At 51.7% G+C, this 17,089-nt stretch overlaps 1 long non-coding RNA gene across 1 annotated transcript; it reads right to left on the bottom strand.

Annotated features, from left to right (window-relative positions):
• Positions 1-634: 634 nt before the first annotated feature.
• Positions 635-17,000, bottom strand: LOC144589561 (uncharacterized). The gene is made up of 3 exons (XR_013545733.1): positions 16,761-17,000; positions 8,523-8,613; positions 635-4,854 (listed from the first exon to the last, which is right to left on the bottom strand). It is a non-coding gene; the product is annotated as an uncharacterized LOC144589561 (long non-coding RNA).
• Between the last annotated feature and the right edge of the window lie 89 nt (positions 17,001-17,089).

Here is a 17,089-nt window from a genome sequence, read left to right as displayed (position 1 = left end):
GGCTGCGAATTTGGCTCTCAGGCCCTTCAGCACCCTAATGCGAAATGGCCTCAAGACAGTACATCCGCCATTGACCTATGTTGCTTATAGACGCCAAAGTTTTTAACACAACACGGCTGCTGTCGACATGCCTGCCTATCTCTTCCTCCCCTGGGAGTGTCAGTGCTGGGAGCACCTGGGAATTTCAACCTCTCCTTCAGCAAGGTGGGAAGACTGCTCCATGACCCCTGCTTCACCCCACACTCAGTGCAGGACATCCTCTGGAGAAGGGGAGGAGAGGAAGGGGAGGGGGCCAAACCCTCCGAACTGGACCAAGTGTGGCCATCCTGGCTGTGCAGAAGCCACTCGAGGTCCTGGGGGGGGGGAACACCTGCTGGGGCTTGGGAGAAGAAGGGGAGAGCCGGAGAGAGGCCGAGCACCTGCTGTCCACTTGTCCTCAACCCAATACCTGCCCTGTTTGTTTGTTTGTTTGTTTGTTTGTTTGTTTGTTTGTTTGTTTGTTTGTTTGTTTGTTTGTTTGTTTGTTTGTTTGTTTGTTTGTTTGTTTGTTTAAGGATAAATCTGTCAGGTTGCTTTCATAGGACAGAGGAGCTTCTTATTTTCAAATCGTAAAAATGTAGCACCAGAAGCGATATTTGTCTGTTCACTTTCTTGTTTGTGTTAAATATTTTATTTTACCTTTTTCTCCTTTGAAAGGACCCAAGTGGGTTACATCATTAAAAAGACAAGATTTAGAAGCTAAAAACAGTAAATTATTCAAATATTAAAGAAGACTGAATAACATTACTGTATAATAAAAATGTTAGATAAAACGTGTTATGAAAAACAAATAAAAAAAGATTTAGAAGCCACAAAGTATAAACCATCTCATTGATTGTCTCCTAGGCAGGTGGTCCCTGTGGGAAAGCTGGTCTTAATCTGCTTGCGGAAGGACATCCAAGAGGAGGCCAGCCTGGCTTCTTGTGGGAGGGAGTTCCAAAGTCTAAAGGAGCAGCCATAGAGAAGGCCCTGTCCTGTGCCACTATCAAACACCACTGTGAAGATGGTGGGACTGAGAGAAAGGCCAGATGAATTAAATACCCAGGGAGGGTTATCAAGGGAGATGCGGTCCTTGAAATAGTTTGAACCCCACGTGGTTGAGGGCTGTATAGGCGAGAACCAGCTGCTTGAATTGTGCCAGGAGATGGATCAGCAGCCAGGGGAGCTCCCAGGGTCTTTGATTCCAAACCCTTGCTAATATGGAAAAACCACTAAGCCTCCCTGGGAGACCACCACAAAATGTCTAGGTAAGAGAGACCACCATCTTCAGAGAGTGAGACAATTGGGGAAGTTTTTCCTAGTGTTTTCCAGAAGCCTCCTGTCTCAGCGCTAGAATCCCGCCTGGAGCCACAGAAGATAAGGCTTATCCCTTCCCGGTGGGATCTTTGCTCCTTTCCTGTTCCAAACCCAGGAATGAAAGGGAGAGGAAGACCTGCCCTCCAGGTTCCGTGAACACATTTTTCTACTTCGACGTGAATCTAACGGGATGTGTCCTTCACATGTTTAAGGAGATGTTTCACCACCTAGGTGATTCTTGAATGCCAGTCTGGTCAGGGTGAAGGGAAATAAATAACCAGCCCTGGCACAATAATGTAGATTCTGTGTGTGTTGTGTTCAGTCGTTTAGTCGTGTCCGACTCTTCGTGACCCCATGGACCAGAGGATGCCAGGCCCTCCTATCTTCCACCGCCTCCCGGAGTTGTGTCAAATTCATGTTGGTTGCTTCGATGACACTGTCCAACCATCTCATCCTCGGTCGTCCCCTTCTCCTCTTGCCTTCACACTTTCCCAACATCAAAGTCTTTTCCAAGGAGTCTTCTCTTCTCATGAGATGGCCAAAGTACTGGAGCCTCAGCTTCAGGATCTGTCCTTCCAATGAGCACTCGGGGTTGATTTCCTTTAGAATTGATAGGTTTGTTCTCTTTGCAGTCCAGGGAACTCTCAAGAGTCTCCTCCAGCACCACAATTCAAAGGCATCAATTCTTCGGCGGTCAGCTTTCTTTATGGTCCAGCTCTCACTTCCATACAACACTACAGGAAAAACCATAGCTTTGACTATTCGGACTTTTGTTGGCAAGGTGATGTCTCTGCTTTTTAAGATGCTGTCAAGGTTTGTCATTGCTTTCCTCCCAAGAAGCAGGCGTCTTTTAATTTCGGGGCTGCTGTCTCCATCTGCAGTGATCATGGAGCCCAAGAAAGTAAAATCTGTCACTGCCTCCATATCTTCCCCTTCTATTTCCCAGGAGGTGATGGGACCAGTGGCCATGATCTTAGTTTTTTTGATGTTGAGTTTCAGACCGTTTTTTGCACTCTCATCTTTCACCCTCATTACAAGGTTCTTTAGTTCCTCCTCACTTTCCGCCATCAGAGTGGTATCATCTGCATATCGGAGGTTGTTGATATTTCTTCCGGCAATCTTAATTCCAGCTTGGGATTCCTCCAGTCCAGCCTTCCGCATGATGTATTCTGCATCTAAGTTAAATAAGCAGGGAGACAATATACAGCCTTGTCGTACTCCTTTCCCAATTTTGAACCAATCTGTTGTTCCGTATTCAGTTCTAACTGTTGCTTCCTGTCCCACATATAGGTTTCTCAGGAGATAGATAAGGTGGTCAGGCACTCCCATTTCTTTAAGGACTTGCCATAGTTTATTTATTTATTTATTTATTGGACTTATATACCGCCCCATAGTGCTACAAGCACTCTCCGGGCGGTTTACAATTTCAGTTATACAGGCTACACATTGCCCCCACCCCAGCAAGCTGGGTACTCATTTTACCGACCTCGGAAGGATGGAAGGCTGAGTCAACCTTGAGCCGGCTACCTGGGATTTGAACCCCAGGTCGTGAGCACAGTTTTAGCTGCAGTACAGCGTTTTAACCACTGCACCACGAGGCTCTTTTGCTGTGGTCCACACAGTCAAAGGCTTTTGCATAGTCAATGAAGCAGAAGTAGATTTTTTTCTGGAATTCTCTGGCTTTCTCTATAATCCAGAGCATGTTAGCAATTTGGTCTCTAGCTCTTCTGCCCCTTCAGAATCCAGCTTGTACTTCTGGGAGTTCTCGGTCCACATACTGCTGAAGCCTACCTTGTAGGATTTTGAGCATAACCTTGCTAGCGTGTGAAATGAGTGCAATTGTACGGTAGTTGGAGCATTCTTTGGCACTTCCCTTCTTTGGTATTGGGATGTAGACTGATCTTTTCCAGTCCTCTGGCCACTGTTGAGTTTTCCAAACTTGCTGGCATATTGAATGTAGCACCTTAACAGCATCATCTTTTAAGATTTTAAATAGTTCAGCTGGAATGCTATCACCTCCACTGGCCTTGTTGTTAGCCAGGCTTTCTAAGGCCCACTTGACTTTACTCTCCAGGATGTCTGGCTCAAGGTCAGCAACTACATTGTCTGGGTTGTCCGGGATATCCAAATCTTTCTGATATAATTCCTCTGTGTATTCTTGCCACCTCTTCTTGATGTCTTCTGCTTCTGTGAGGTCCCTTCCATTTTTGTCCTTTATGATGTCCATCCTTGCACCAAAGGTTCCTCTAATATCTCCAATTTTCCTGAACAGATCTCTGGTTTTTCCTTTTCTGTTATTTACCTCTATTTCTTTGCATTGTTCATTTAAGAAGGCTCTCTTGTCTCTCCTTGCTATTCTTTGGAAGTCTGCATTCAATTTTCTGTAACTTTCCCTATCTCCCCTGCATTTTGTTTCCCTTCTCCTCTCTGCTATTTGTAAGGCTTCCTTGGACAGCCACTTTGCTTTCTTGCTTTTCCTTTTCTTTGGGATGGTTTTTGTTGCTGCCTCCTGTACAATGTTACAAGCCTCTATCCAAAGTTCTTCAGGCACTCTGTCCACCAAATCGAGTTCCTTAAATCTGTTCTTCACTTCCACTGTGTATTCATGAGGGATTTGATTTAGATTATACCTGAGTAGCCCAGTGGTTTTTCCTACTCTCTTCAGTTTAAGCTTGAATTTTGCTATGAGAAGCTGATGATCAGAGGCACAATCAGCTCCAGGTCTTGTTTTTGCTGACTGTATAGAGCTTCTCCATCTTTGGCTGCAGAGAATATAATCAATCTGATTTCGATATTGCCCATCTGGTGATTTCCATGTATAGAGTCGCCTCTTGTGTTGTTGGAAGAGAGTGTTTATGATGACCAGCTTGTTCTCTTGGCAAAACTCTATTAGCCTTTGCCCTGCTTCATTTTGAACTCCAAGGCCAAACTTCCCTGTTGTTCCTTTTATCTCTTGACTCCCTACTTTGGCATTCCAGTCCCCTAGAATGAGAAGAACATCTTTCTTTGGTGTCAGTTCTAGAAGGTGTTGTAAATCTTCAAAAAATTGTTCAATTTCAGTCTCCTCAGCAATGGAGGTTGGTGCATAAACTTGGATTATTGTGATGTTGAAAGGTCTGCCTTGGATTCGTATTGACATCATTCTATCATTTTTGAGATTGTAGATGTCACAAAAGGGCACCTGCTTCCAGAAGGGCAGCCATTGGTCGTTTGTAATCTTGTCCAAAGACCAACAAGACTTCTGGCTATTTATTTTATTTTCGCTGTGCTTTTGCAATGTGTTGCTTTTTTTTTTTTACCATTTTGCAGGAATCCAGGAAATACTTGTGTGGAGTCTTCAGCCTCATGTGACAGAATAATACGGCTGCCTTTAGATGCAATCCACACGTGTAGGTTGCTTTGTGGGGGGACCCTCATGAAGGGATATCCCTTTGTATTAGCAGAGCATCCAGGTTGTCCTATGGGCGTTTCAGCCCAATTTGTTTTCTCTATTCTCTGGACTTGAAAAACAGGAAGAGGCTGAGATAAAAGCAAAAAATAAAATAGTTACTAAGATTTATTTAGATTTATTTAGAATATCCACTGACAGGAAAATATAGAAATTATTGGATATGATATTCAACTATCTCCAATTATTGCCCTCCTGAACATAACTGAGAACAATCATTTGGGGGGGGGGGGGGGAAGGCCAGAAAGCATTAGTTGTTAGAATGGTTACAGTAGCAAGATTTGCAAAGAATTGGAAAAGCAACAAACAAATTAATCTTGAAGATTAGTGCAAAGAAATGTGGAGCTTAGCAATTAATGATAAGTTAACATGTGGAATGAAAATGAGAAGAGGAATGGTAAAGTCTAATGATACTGAAGATGTATGGAATTTATACTTGAAGTACTGTGTGTCTTTTCGAAGGGGAAAGGCTGGAGGCCAGCAGAAGAGTCCATGTAATTTTAGAGAGATACAAGGTGGAAAGGGGCATGAACTGAGATTACTGGCCGCCTAGTCCCAAGGGTGGCAGTTCCCCCCCCCTGTCCACACACATACACACGCACTCACATTGCCTGCCATACATTAAGGCCATTGTGTGTGTGGGGGGGGGAACTCTGCCCTCCCCCCACCCCGCGGGGTGCAGCTCTTGGAGCCTCGGCCTTGCCTCACTTCTTAGGCTGCAGGCAGGGGACAAAAGGGGCCTCCTCCTCGGGGGCGGGGGGGGGGAGGGCTGGTTTTCCTCTACTCTGCCATGGTAACCAACCGCCCATTCACATTCAGACAGCTGCAAAATGTTCTCTGTGAAAATTGTAGGGGTGGCCCTACAGAGAGCCAGAAGGCGGCAGCAGATGCCGGGGAACAGCCGTGGCTGTAGCTTTGGGGGGGGGGAGAGGAGAGGAAGTCTTCCATGTACACGCATGCATACACACATGCGTGCGCACGTGCACACACACACACATAGGTGCACACACACACGTGTGCGCGCGCACACACACACACACACACACACACACACACACACACACACACACACTGAGCCCGTGCCACATCAAGGGCAAGTCTTGCTTGTTACCAGCCTTGCTGGCCCCTAGTCCCTTGCTTGCAAGGCAACAAATTGCAGCTGACGAGAAAGAGTCCAGACTGGGCAAGCAGGCCCCTGGAAGACCCAGCCCTGTTGCCTATCCGTTTCTGGGCACAATTCAAAGGACTGGTTTTAACCTACAAAGCCCTAAGCAGCTTGGGTCCAAGCTACCTTAAGGGCCACCTCTCCCTCGATGAGCCTGCCCGGTCATTTTAAGATCATCAAGGGAGGCCTTTCTCTCGGTCCCAACCCCTCCACAGGCACGCTTGGTGGGGATACGGCAGGAGAGGGCCTTCTGCTCTGCAGCTGCTCCTTTAGACTCTGGAACTCCCTCCCACAAGAAGCCGGGCTGGCCCCCTCTTTGCTGTCCTTCTGCAAGCAGACAAAGGCCTTTCTCTTCAAGCAAGCTTTCCCCCAGTAAACAGCTCCTTGTGTGAGATAATTTTTTAGATGGATTGTTATGCATTACTGCTTTAATTGGATTTTTAGTGTTACTTGTGTGTTCCTTTTCTTTCTTTTCTTTTTGCCATTTCTCAGAGCGGCATTTGTTTTCTTCCTTTTAATATTTGCATACTTTTGTTTTTGGCTTTAATATTGCCTTTAAATGATGTAAGCTGCCTCTTTATACATGTTGTTCCTAGCTTAAAAAATTTCCCTTTGATGATGTTAACTGTCATTGTAGTCTCATTGTTTTCAGCTTTAAATCTTGTCTCTCAGTGTTGTAAACTGCCTTGGGTCCTTTTCATGGAGAAAAGCAGGGTGAAAATATTTTAAATAAATCTGGCAGGTGTCAGGCAGGCCCATCCTGCTGGCTGACGACTACCTTCCTCCAGCAGGTAACCTGTTGGATCTTCCTCTGCACTGTGACATTTCCAGTTACTGTGAACAGATGTGAAAGCTGAACAATGAAGAAAGATGACAAAAGGAAAAAAAACTCACTCATGTGCAATATGCTTGATGGATACTTTTAATTTTTTTTTAATCCCTTCCTGATGTACAGGATAGAGTTTGGAATGGTTACAGATATATATTGAGTCCAACTACTTCACCTCTGCAACAAGAAGGGGAGGCTCAGAGTTTCCCCCCAAAGTCTTAAAATTAAACTTAAAGAAGCATTCGTAGAGCAAGGGCTAAAAAAAAAAACAACACACACAATAAGGAGTTGGATGAAAAAGACTGAAGATAAAAACACTATAAAGGAATTTTTTGGGAAAGAAGAAGGAATATCCTGGCTAAATATACAGTATGCCAAATGGAAAGTTGGACAAGAAAGCGGACTAGAAAAGAAGGAGAAATTAGAAAATTGGCAAAGTGTGAGGAGATCATCGAGCAAATTCAAGAAGAAGGAAACAGAAGAAAGGGTACAGTTAACGCAATTTATAATATTTTAGTACATTCACGATTCGACCAAGCAATGATGAAAAACCAGTGGCAAGAGGACTTTGAGGAAGAGATTAAAGGAGAGGATTGGAGCATGATATGGTCACAAAGAATAAAGAAGAATATGTCTACAAGGGTAAAAGAAAATTGCTATAAAGTACCATGGAGATGGTACTTTACTCCAGTAAAATGGAATATAATAAAAATATATCATCTCAATATTGGAGATGCAAAAGGGGAAAAAGGACCTGTGAAATTAGAAAGAAAGAATGGGCACTGGTTTTCAAAGAAACAGTGAAATTACTGTGTATAACATTCAGATATCACCAGTTATTGCCCTCCTAAATATAATTAAAAACCATCAACTTAAAAAAAGAACAGAAAAAAATAATTATAAGGATTATAGTAGCAAGATTAATATTTTCAAAGAACTGGAAAAGAGACAAATTAATCTTGAAGACTGGTATAAAGAAATGTAGAGTTTAGCAATTAATGATAAGTTAGCACGTGAAATGAAAATAAGAAGAGAAATGATAAAGTCTAATGATTTCAAAGATTTATGGAATTTATATTTGGAGCATTTTTTTTGAAGGGGAAAGGCTATAGGTCAGCAGAAGAATCCATGTATTCCTGGAGAAGTACAGGATTGAAAGGGATATACAAATGGATACTTCTGACACCCGGTCCCAAGGATGAAGGTGGTGGCATGGGTGGGGATAGTCCAACGTGTAAGGTGTGTAGTTATTATTGAATTTGTATTTTAGGTTTGTGTGTGTGTGTGTCTGTGATACTTTTCATATGCAAGAAAGATGAACAAGTGGGTCCTACAGAAAACTGAGCCTGAAGTTTCCCTGGCAGCAAAAATGTTGAAACTTCGCCTGTCCTACTTGGGGCACATAAGGAGAAGGCAGGATTCACTGGGAAAGACAACATCCAAAGCTTGAGTCCAGTGGGTGCTGCGGTGGGGGGAGGGGGGGCAGAGTGCCCCGTGCCATGTGGCCTGAGCTGCTTTCCCCTGGCTGGCTGGCTGGCTGGCTGGCTGGCAGGCTCCCAGATGAAGCTTTGACCTCTCTTTGGCCTCTCCTCTCTTCAAGCGCAGCCTCTGACTGCTTTATTGCTCCAGGCAGGAAAGAGAGGAAATCAAATGGGTCCAAATGCCTGCAGGAAACCCGACCGGAGCAGCGCTCTGCTAAACGGAAGAGTTCTCCCATGAAAGGCGAAAAAAGAGAGGTCACCTACCTGTAACCACGGTTCTTCTAGCGGTCCTCTGGGAATCCACACAATTGGGTTGTTCTGCGCCTGCGCAGGACCTCTCGGCAGTTTCTAGAGCCTAAAAACACATGGTTAGCTGGAGCACCCTTATGGGGGCCATGAAAACATAGGCAAAGTCTTGGTGATTTTCTGAATGATTTAGTCCTATCAACGTAGAAGGACATCAAGCATGTGGAGCATGCGGTCAATAGCTGTAGAAGGAGATGGAAACAAAGTACTGTAGGTAGAATTCACGCTTGATTAAGGTGGAATTCAGAGACAATTTTAGGTAAAAATGATACATCAAAATAAAGGGTGACCTTATCCGGATGGAACTGAAGGAAGGGTGGATCTGATCCGAGGGCTGAAAGTTCGCTACCACGCTTAGCACAGATGTGATCGCTACAAGGAAGGATGTTTTCAGAGAAAGTAATTTGAGATGGGAAGCAGCCCTCGGTTCGAAGGGTTGTGGGGTGAGTAGGTTGAGCGCAAGTTGTAAAGCCCACTGAGGAAGAGGATGTTGCCGTGCGGGGCGCCTGCGGGAATATTTTGGAGTCCCTTGAAGAATTTTTTCAAAGTCGGGTGGGGAAAAAAGTCTAGCCGAATCAGAATGAGAAGGTGGGCGAGGCTGAGTTTTATCGCGCATTCGAGCGCCCCGGTTCTGGCACCAGGGAGACCTCCACCAGGGAGACCTCCGGGCAGTGTGGGAGGCAGCCCCTCGCTCACCGCTTCCTCCTTGGGCTCACCAGCAGAAGAGCGAGACTGAGGAGGGGGCGAGGGGAGGGGAGAGATGTGGGGCATTCAAGAGCTCCTGCTTGAACACCTGCTTGGAAGCCGTGGGGCGAGGCGGGGCGCGGGCTGCCTCCGGCTGCCGGCACCCGAGGGAGGGAGCGGCCGCGGAGAATCCGCGGCTGAATCTCGGAGCGGAGCGCGGCGCCAAAGGGAAGGCGGCCGCTTCCCTGCTCGGACCCTCGGGAGAGGCCGGTCCTTCCTGGGCAGGGGCAGAACGAGCCTCCCCGCCCCGCCTTCTCCTTGCACAACGGCCCCGGGAATCGCTTCTCCCGGGCCAGAACCGAGGGGGCGAAGCGGGTGGCCCGAGAGAGCCGAGGTCCCTCGGCCGCGCAGGGTGGCGCTTCTTGCCGGAAAGGCGGTTAAGGAGAAGCAGACGCGGGAAAGGGGTCTCCGACCTCCGGGCGCGCAAGGGGTTGAACTGCGCGGGATCCTCGTGCTTCCCCCCCCCCCCGCCCAGTCTGGCCCTTCTTGGACAGGAGCGGAGGGCTCCCCATGTTCCTGCCTCTCCCTCTCCCCCCCCCCACGTGCTGGGTCCCTGCCTAGGCATCTTCCGCTGGTCAGAAGGGCCGCCGATGGGCTCCTCGGGAGAAGGGCGCGCGCGTCGGGGGGGGGGCGGCGGGGAGAAGCTTCTTCTCCTTCCGTCTTTTCCCACTCGGAGACCCCTCAGCCGGGCGTGCGTAATCGGAGGAAGGCACCTTGGGGTTTGACTTCCCGCCCCTGCCGCAGAGTCCGCGGGAATTTTTTGGGGGGGTGGGGGAGGAGGAGAAGGAGCAGATCTGCCCAGCGGGGCCCTAAGCCTCAACGGACGCCGCCTCAGCACCGACTGATGGGTGGTCTGGGTTCATCACTGCATAAATTGGGGAGGGGGTGTTCCCTAGACACCCCCGCAGGCCCTCTTTTCTCCCGGGGCCCAACAGGAAGAGGGGAGTGGGGCGAAGGCGCTCCACCGACGAGGCCGGACACGCGAACGGTCCCCTAAGGCGCCCTTGGTGGCGTCCGGGGTTCCGCGGCTGACCCGCCTGCCTGCCTGCTGGTTCGCGGCAGCCCTTTGCTCCCGGCCACCGCTCTTCTGCCTCCGGCTTTCCAGCCCGCTCCCAACCCTCGACCCCCAACCGAGGTGTGGAAAGAATTTGAACTATCCCGAAGTAAGAAAGGGTGGGATCCCACAGAAATCCGTCCGCCCAAAGTAGATGCATCATTCGTAAACGTGACACAAAGGAAGGGCACTTTTCGCCACAGAAGGAAGGAGGGCAGACGGGACTGGAGGGGCCATCAGCTGCAGGTCTACTTAGAAGACAGGCCCAGGAGCTTCTTCTTCTTTTTAAAATTTTATTAAAAATTTATAAGATTCTAATAAATGTTGGATTCGAAAAAGCTATGATGAAAAAATCAATGGCAAGAGGATTTGGAGGAAGAGGTTAGAAGTGAGGACTGGAACAGAATATGGTCACAAAGAATAATGAAAATGTCTATAAGGGTAAAACAAAATTGTCATTTTTAAAATAAAATATTATTCCTTTTTTTACATAAACCCACTACCACACAGGAAAAAAAAACCCGATAATAATACAATTACATATCACATAGTGCCACCACCTAAATTGTTATCAGGTCGAATTGAGATGGTATCTCACCCCAGTAAGATTTAATAACATAAATAAAAATGTAATATGTAAAAAGGAAGTTATTTACATATGTGGTGGACTTGTGAAATAAGAAAGAAAGGGCATTGGTTTTCAAAGAAATCAGATAAATTATTGGATATAATATTCAAATACTCCAACTCTTGACCCCTTTTAAATATAATCACGGATGACCATCTTAAAAAGGCCGAGGAGCCTCTGAGGCATTCGCAAGTGCCTGTCGGGCTGCTGCTTGTTGTCGCCTTTCTACCTTTGCCTGACGACCCCCCCCGACCCCGTCTTCCGTTTTTGGAACCAACGCGGGCAAAGCCCTACTCCTTTTCACCCGGACGGAAAGGGCAGCGCCCTCCAGACCCCCTTTGCCCGCTGCCCTGCCCTGCCTTGCCCACCCCGGGACGCCCTGATGGGCAAGAAAGCGCTCCCAGGGGTCCACCCTAGAGGACGGCCACTCCCGGCGACGCCAAGGCAGCTCCGCTGCAGAGGCCGGGGGGATCGGAAGGGCCGCCTCAGGCCAGGAGCCGGCAGAGAGCCGGGCTCCCGTCCCTGCGCACCCTCAGGCACCCCCGGGCTCGCCACCCTTGTCGGCCTCAGCGCGGGGCTGTTCCAGAGCCAAAGGGGGAGAGGGCTTCTCCGCCTGCAGCCCCTCCCCCCCGCGCGCCCCCTCCCGAAAGCCCCCGGGTCCCCCAGGTTTGCCTTTTCTCAGGCCGGCTGGTTTCACTGCGGACCGGGTGGGGCGGCGGCCGTTTCGTCCAGGCCTGTTTTAATTCGTTTAGATTTAATGCTGATGGGAGACGGGAAGGTGCCCTTGGTTTTGATTTCCCTCGAAGCCTGTGCCGCTTTTAGGGCCGGTGGAGAAATCTCCGGCTTGGGAGATTTCCGCCTAAGACTTTACCGTTGGTGTAACTCGGAAAACGGGAGCAGATTGTTTTTTAAACCAAACCGACCCTAACCAAGAGATACATCTCTTTGAAAGCGCTGGGCTCAAGGCTGTTCTTATTTCTGCTTTCCTTTTATGTTTATATTCTGTTTATTTATTAATATTCCTCCCCTCTTTGATTTTTTTTCCATTAAAAAACCCGTCGCCCCTGTTTTTAATTCCTGTTGCTTCGCAGGAGCTCCCCAATCGTTGTTCCGTTCGGAATATGCTTGAAGTGGAGCGTTTTTAAACTGGACAATTGATTTACGATCCAGAGGGAGACGGGAAGGGACTGATCGCAGGAACAAGCAAAAACAAACCAGCGCAGAGTTTTACTTGCGAACACAAAACGGAGCCACGACCCCTGGTTTTTTGGGAAAGGAATGGTCCCAGGGACCTTGCATGGCGGGTCCTTCATGTGTCCCAGGAACGTACTTTTTCAGTTAGCGAAGAAAAAGAAACATTTTCCTTCTCTGTTTTTAAAAAAACTAGCCGGTACGTTCCCCAATATTTTGCACTTTAACAACATACTGCAAACACGTTTTTAAATGCAAAACGCCTCGTAAATGTCCTTCTGCAATCATTTTTGCTCCCAGGGCTTCGGCAAGATCTGGAATCTCTGGGCCACTCCGAAAGCAGCAGTGCGTTCCCTAAAAGAGTGGAAAGCTCATGCATGTCTGCTCCCCTACGATGCTGGGGGTCCCGCTCCCAGATGTTCGCTACCGCTTTGGAGACTCGGCTCCCTCCGGGGTCCTTTGTGGGAACCACTCCCGCTCCTCCAGCGGCCTTCCCAAGAGCGAGAAAAACCGTCGGCCGCACCTTCTGCTGTGCTCCTCTGCTAAGGAGGACGCGTCCTTCCTCCCCGTTGTCTGTACGGACCTTGGATGAGAAGAATCGGAGGACAAGAGACATGTCCGGCTGTTCCTCCAGGATTCGCCTGCTTCCCCGTCTCAGCGTCCTGACGGTGTTCCTCTGTGCGCCTGGGTTTTGAAATTCTGTTGCAAGGCGCCTCGGAGACCAGTCCTGGGAGAGACAGAAAAAAAAAGTGGTGCGGGGGGGGACCGAGGGGCGGGGAGAGAGCAAAAATAAAATAAAATAAAATAACGAAAGAAGTGGGAAGAAGCCCAGCACCCCAGCCAAAAGCCGGACGGAGGTAAGCCCAGAAAAGCGACCTCTTCTAGAAAGGTCTGATGCATCTTCTTCTGCAGCCTTTCTCGTCCCCTGGCCGCCCCCGCCCCCCGCAAAGGCCCTCAGCCCTCAGTTCAGGACACACGGCCCAGGACCCAAATCAGGCAAGCCGTTCGAGGAGGGTTCTTTGCCCGCTCGGGAGAGGAAAGCGACCCTGCCGGCCGGCCTTGCTTACTTGGTTTCGTCTTCTACCGTATTGTACAGTATTTATGGTCGCCGTCGTGGTTGACGTTGCAAAAAAGGTTACCGGGATTTACAAAGAAATCAAAGCGAGGGGAGGAAAGAATCCGACTGGCCCAGCCTGTAGGAGCCAGGCCGCGCTCCGCTCTCCTTTCGATCCTGGCTGGGTCGCCCTCCCCCCCCCTCACGCACAGGGTGCCTAGCGGTGGCCTCGTGGTTTTGAAGCTGTAACGGTGCCCTGGAAGGCTGGTTGTTGTTTAGTCGTTAAGTCTGTGTCCGACTCTTCGTGACCCCCGTGGACCAGAGGACACGCCAGGCACTCCTGTTCTTCCACTGCTTCCCGTAGTTGGGTCAAATTCATGTCGGTCGCTTCGGTGACCCTGTCCAACCACCTCGTCCTCTGTCGTCCCCTTCTCTCCTCTTGCCTTCACACTTTCCCAACATCAGGGTCTCTTCCAGGGAGTCTTCTTTTCTCATGAGAGGGCCAAAGTATTGGAGCCTCAGCTTCGGGATCTGTCCTTCCAAAAAGAAGCCTCCGTTAAGTGAAACCCTGCCCTCCACCATTGTGCAGCATTGTGCAGCAACCAGAAGGCTGGCCTCGCCAGCAAATGCACATGGCGATCTGCTCGGCCCTCCGAGCCTGCCTGGGGCCTCTTCTTCTCCCGGGCCAAGGGGGCAGCCGGGGCTGAGGCCTGCTCCATGACCGCGCTCCCGGTGTGGAGCCGTCCCGCCCCGCCAGCGGCTCCCTGGCCCTCCCGGTCTTCGCACCGCGCGAGCAGTTCCGGAGTCGCCGCCCTTGGTGTGTTCTGATGCCCGTGCTTTTTAAGCCGGCGTCGTGTGTCAGCCCTGCCGCCCCTTTTCGGGTGGCGGATTCAGCGGTCCTCCTAGCCGTTCTGATCCGCCGTGGACAGGGGGAAAGGCTTCGGTCGGTCAGCTTGTCAGCTCACCCGCGGCCGCAACGTGGACGTGTCGAGGGGAGAGACAAAGGCGCGTTTCCAGTTTCAGAGCCAACGGGAGGCAGAGGGAAGGGGCTGTGGTGTCCGCCCTGGCGGATCGGGGCCGGGCGTCTGGTGCTGGGAGCGATTTCTTTCACCCTTTTCCTGGGCTCCTCCTCCCTTAGAGGAAACGCTTCGCCCTCACCCGCAGCCTCCCTTCCGGCACCCCGGATCGTGGATCGCGGGTCCGTGGACTGGAAGGAAAGTCTGGCCTTTCCCTTCCTCGGATGCCGCCGAGCCACGAAAACGTCTCCGCCGTTTATTTGTTGGGAGGGCGAGCGGCAGGGACCCCCGGCGAGGTCTCTCGCTTTTCCTCTCCCCCGAAAGGCCGGCGGGAAAGGGAGCGCGAGGGGCTTCTTTCCCAGAGGGAAGAACACGGGCGAGGAATCGGGCCCTCCAGGCACGGCGCGCTGGAGAAGGACGGCCGCCTAGGCTCGGGAGGTCTCCTCCTCCGCACCGCCGGGGCCTGCCTGTCTGGGGACAAAGGCCTTGGAGTAGGGACTTCTTCAGCCCTCGCCCTTCCGCAGGCAACCCCCGCCGGCCAGATCCGCTGACTCCCTGGGGTGACAAACGCCGGATCGTCCCCGGGCACTCGGTCCTATGCGCTCGGGAAGGCCCGTGCCGAAGCGCCTCTCCCGTGCTCGCTTCCGCTTCGGCGGCTGCTATTCGGGACGCGATCTTGGTTCATGCCAACCGAGCCGCCTCTTCCAAGCCCCGGGAGCCTCAGCTCCGGCCGCCCGAAGTGCCGGCGGCTGCCCCTTGGGCTCGCTTGTCGGATCGGCCGCGGTTCCAGTTGCTCGCGACCTTTTTAAAACCAGAGAAACCGGAACAAACGGGGTCCCGATCTCCACACAATTGGGACCAACAGGGAGAGGACTTTGTCCGAAAGAAATCCGACGCTCGCGAAAACGGCGCAAAAGGTTTCCCACAGAGACTGTCCCCCCCCCCCCCCAGGAAGCTCAGCCTGCCGCCGCCGCCGCCGCCCCCAACACAAAGCTGGCGGATGAACCGCGTTCCCAAGACCAGGGAAACCGAACGCGCAGGAGGGAGCCGCTCCCGTGAATGTACGAATCCAAGCAAACGGAAGGCGCAGAAGAGAGAAGGGCCGCCGCAAGAAAGGCAGACCTGGGAGCAAAGTCAGAAGGTCGCAGGACCGCGCAGGATTGAACTCATTCCCCTTCTAGGGCCCGACTCTCCTCGGAAGGTTATTATCCTCATATGCGCCCGGGGCGAAGGAAGCGGGGTGGAGAGGGGACTGGAAACGGGACCCGATCCTTCTCACCAAGGTGGGTGGGAAGAATCTGCAAGGTAGGAAGACCCTAAGCCCCTGAGGAGAGAGAGAGAGAGAGAGAGACAGGAAACCACGAAGCGGGCGGGCAATGTAAATTTTAAAATAACTTTTTAAATGCTGTAAATGTCTCTTTAGGTGGCGATCCGACGAAATCTGCCTTTGTCTCGCTCTCGGATTCCCTCCCTGTTGTGTCCGCACTGAGCCGCGGGCACAGCCGACTCTGGATGGGGCCCTGGGCTGCCGGGAAGTGCAGGTAAGGACCGCCGCGCCAGTCTGCTCCTGGTTGACCGAAGCGGTGTTTCCCCGATCTCGCCACTTGCCGCCCCCCCTCGGTCAGCGAGTCTTCCTTGCCCGCGAATGGGGGCTGGCCCAGGGGCTTCTCGGGCACAGCCCTCCTCGGAGAGGCTCCTCCGGAGCAGGGCTTCCCAGCAGGTGCCTCTGGCAGGGACCTGAGCCGCTGCCGCCGCCCAGCAGAAGCTCTCCGGGAAGAGCGTTCAGAGAAGCCTTCCCTGCCGCCACCGCCCGCCCTTCACGCCCTCGCCCTGCACCTCTGTCCGGGCGGCCAGGAGGGACGCTCTCCGACCCTCTGCCTCCCCTTCCTGACGGGTCCTTGCAGAGTATGTTCCCTTCCTTCCTTCCTTCCTTCCTTCCTTCCTTCCTTCCTTCCTTCCTTCCAGGCCGGAGGGATTCGCTCTCCCGCTCAACCCTAGGCTTACTTTCCAGAAGTCCGGACCGAAGGCGACCGGAGGAGGGCGAGGCAGCCGGCACAAACGGCGAGGCGCTGGGAGGAAGGAGCGTTGGAGTTTCGCGGTGGACACCATGGACGTGAGAGCTGCGCCTGGGGCCGAAAGAAGCAGGGCCGGGAGAGCCCCCTTGAGATGGCGGCACCCCCCCCCGGCTCCAGGCAGGACCTCGGGGCCTGTCAACGCCCAGCCCTCCCCCTCCCCCTCCCCCTCCCCCATTCCGCCGCAGTCGGTTCCGAACTCACTGGTCGTGGCGGGGAATCTCTCCGATCCGAATCTGCGCCACCTGCCAGGAAAGCCTTGCTCAGGGCGGCGCCGGGGGCTCTTCATGGAGCCGCTACCCGGTTGCAGAGGGGAGAAGGTTGGGGAGCGTGCGTGCGTGTGTGCCGGGCCTGTGTTTGAGGGCAGGAACCCCCCACCGAAGTCGCAGCCTTGTTTGGGGACTCGGAAAAGGCGCCTCTCCCCCTCCCCGTCTCACCTTTTCTTCTTCAGAGCTGTGCCCGGAAGGTGCACCTTTTTATCCCTCTTGAATCCGTCCCCATCGGCGGGCTAGCTTCTTTCCAGCTCCAGACCGATGCCCGGAGGTACCGCTGGGAGGGTTTCCTCTCTCTCCCTCTCCCCTCCTTCCGTCCTTCTTTCCTCCCACCCACCAGGGAGGGGGCAGAGGAAAGCGAGCTCCGTTGGGGGGGGGCGGATCTGGAGACGTGGCGCAGCCTCCTGGCACTCCACTCCGTCTTTTGATTGCGACCCCGCTCGCTCCCCTCCCCTCCCCTCCCCTGCCTCTCCCAACCCCTCTCCCTCCCCTTC

This window comes from Pogona vitticeps, chromosome 5, assembly GCF_051106095.1.
Source record: "Pogona vitticeps strain Pit_001003342236 chromosome 5, PviZW2.1, whole genome shotgun sequence".
NCBI lineage: Eukaryota > Metazoa > Chordata > Lepidosauria > Squamata > Agamidae > Pogona > Pogona vitticeps.
This window is presented reverse-complemented; position numbering and strand designations above follow the sequence as displayed.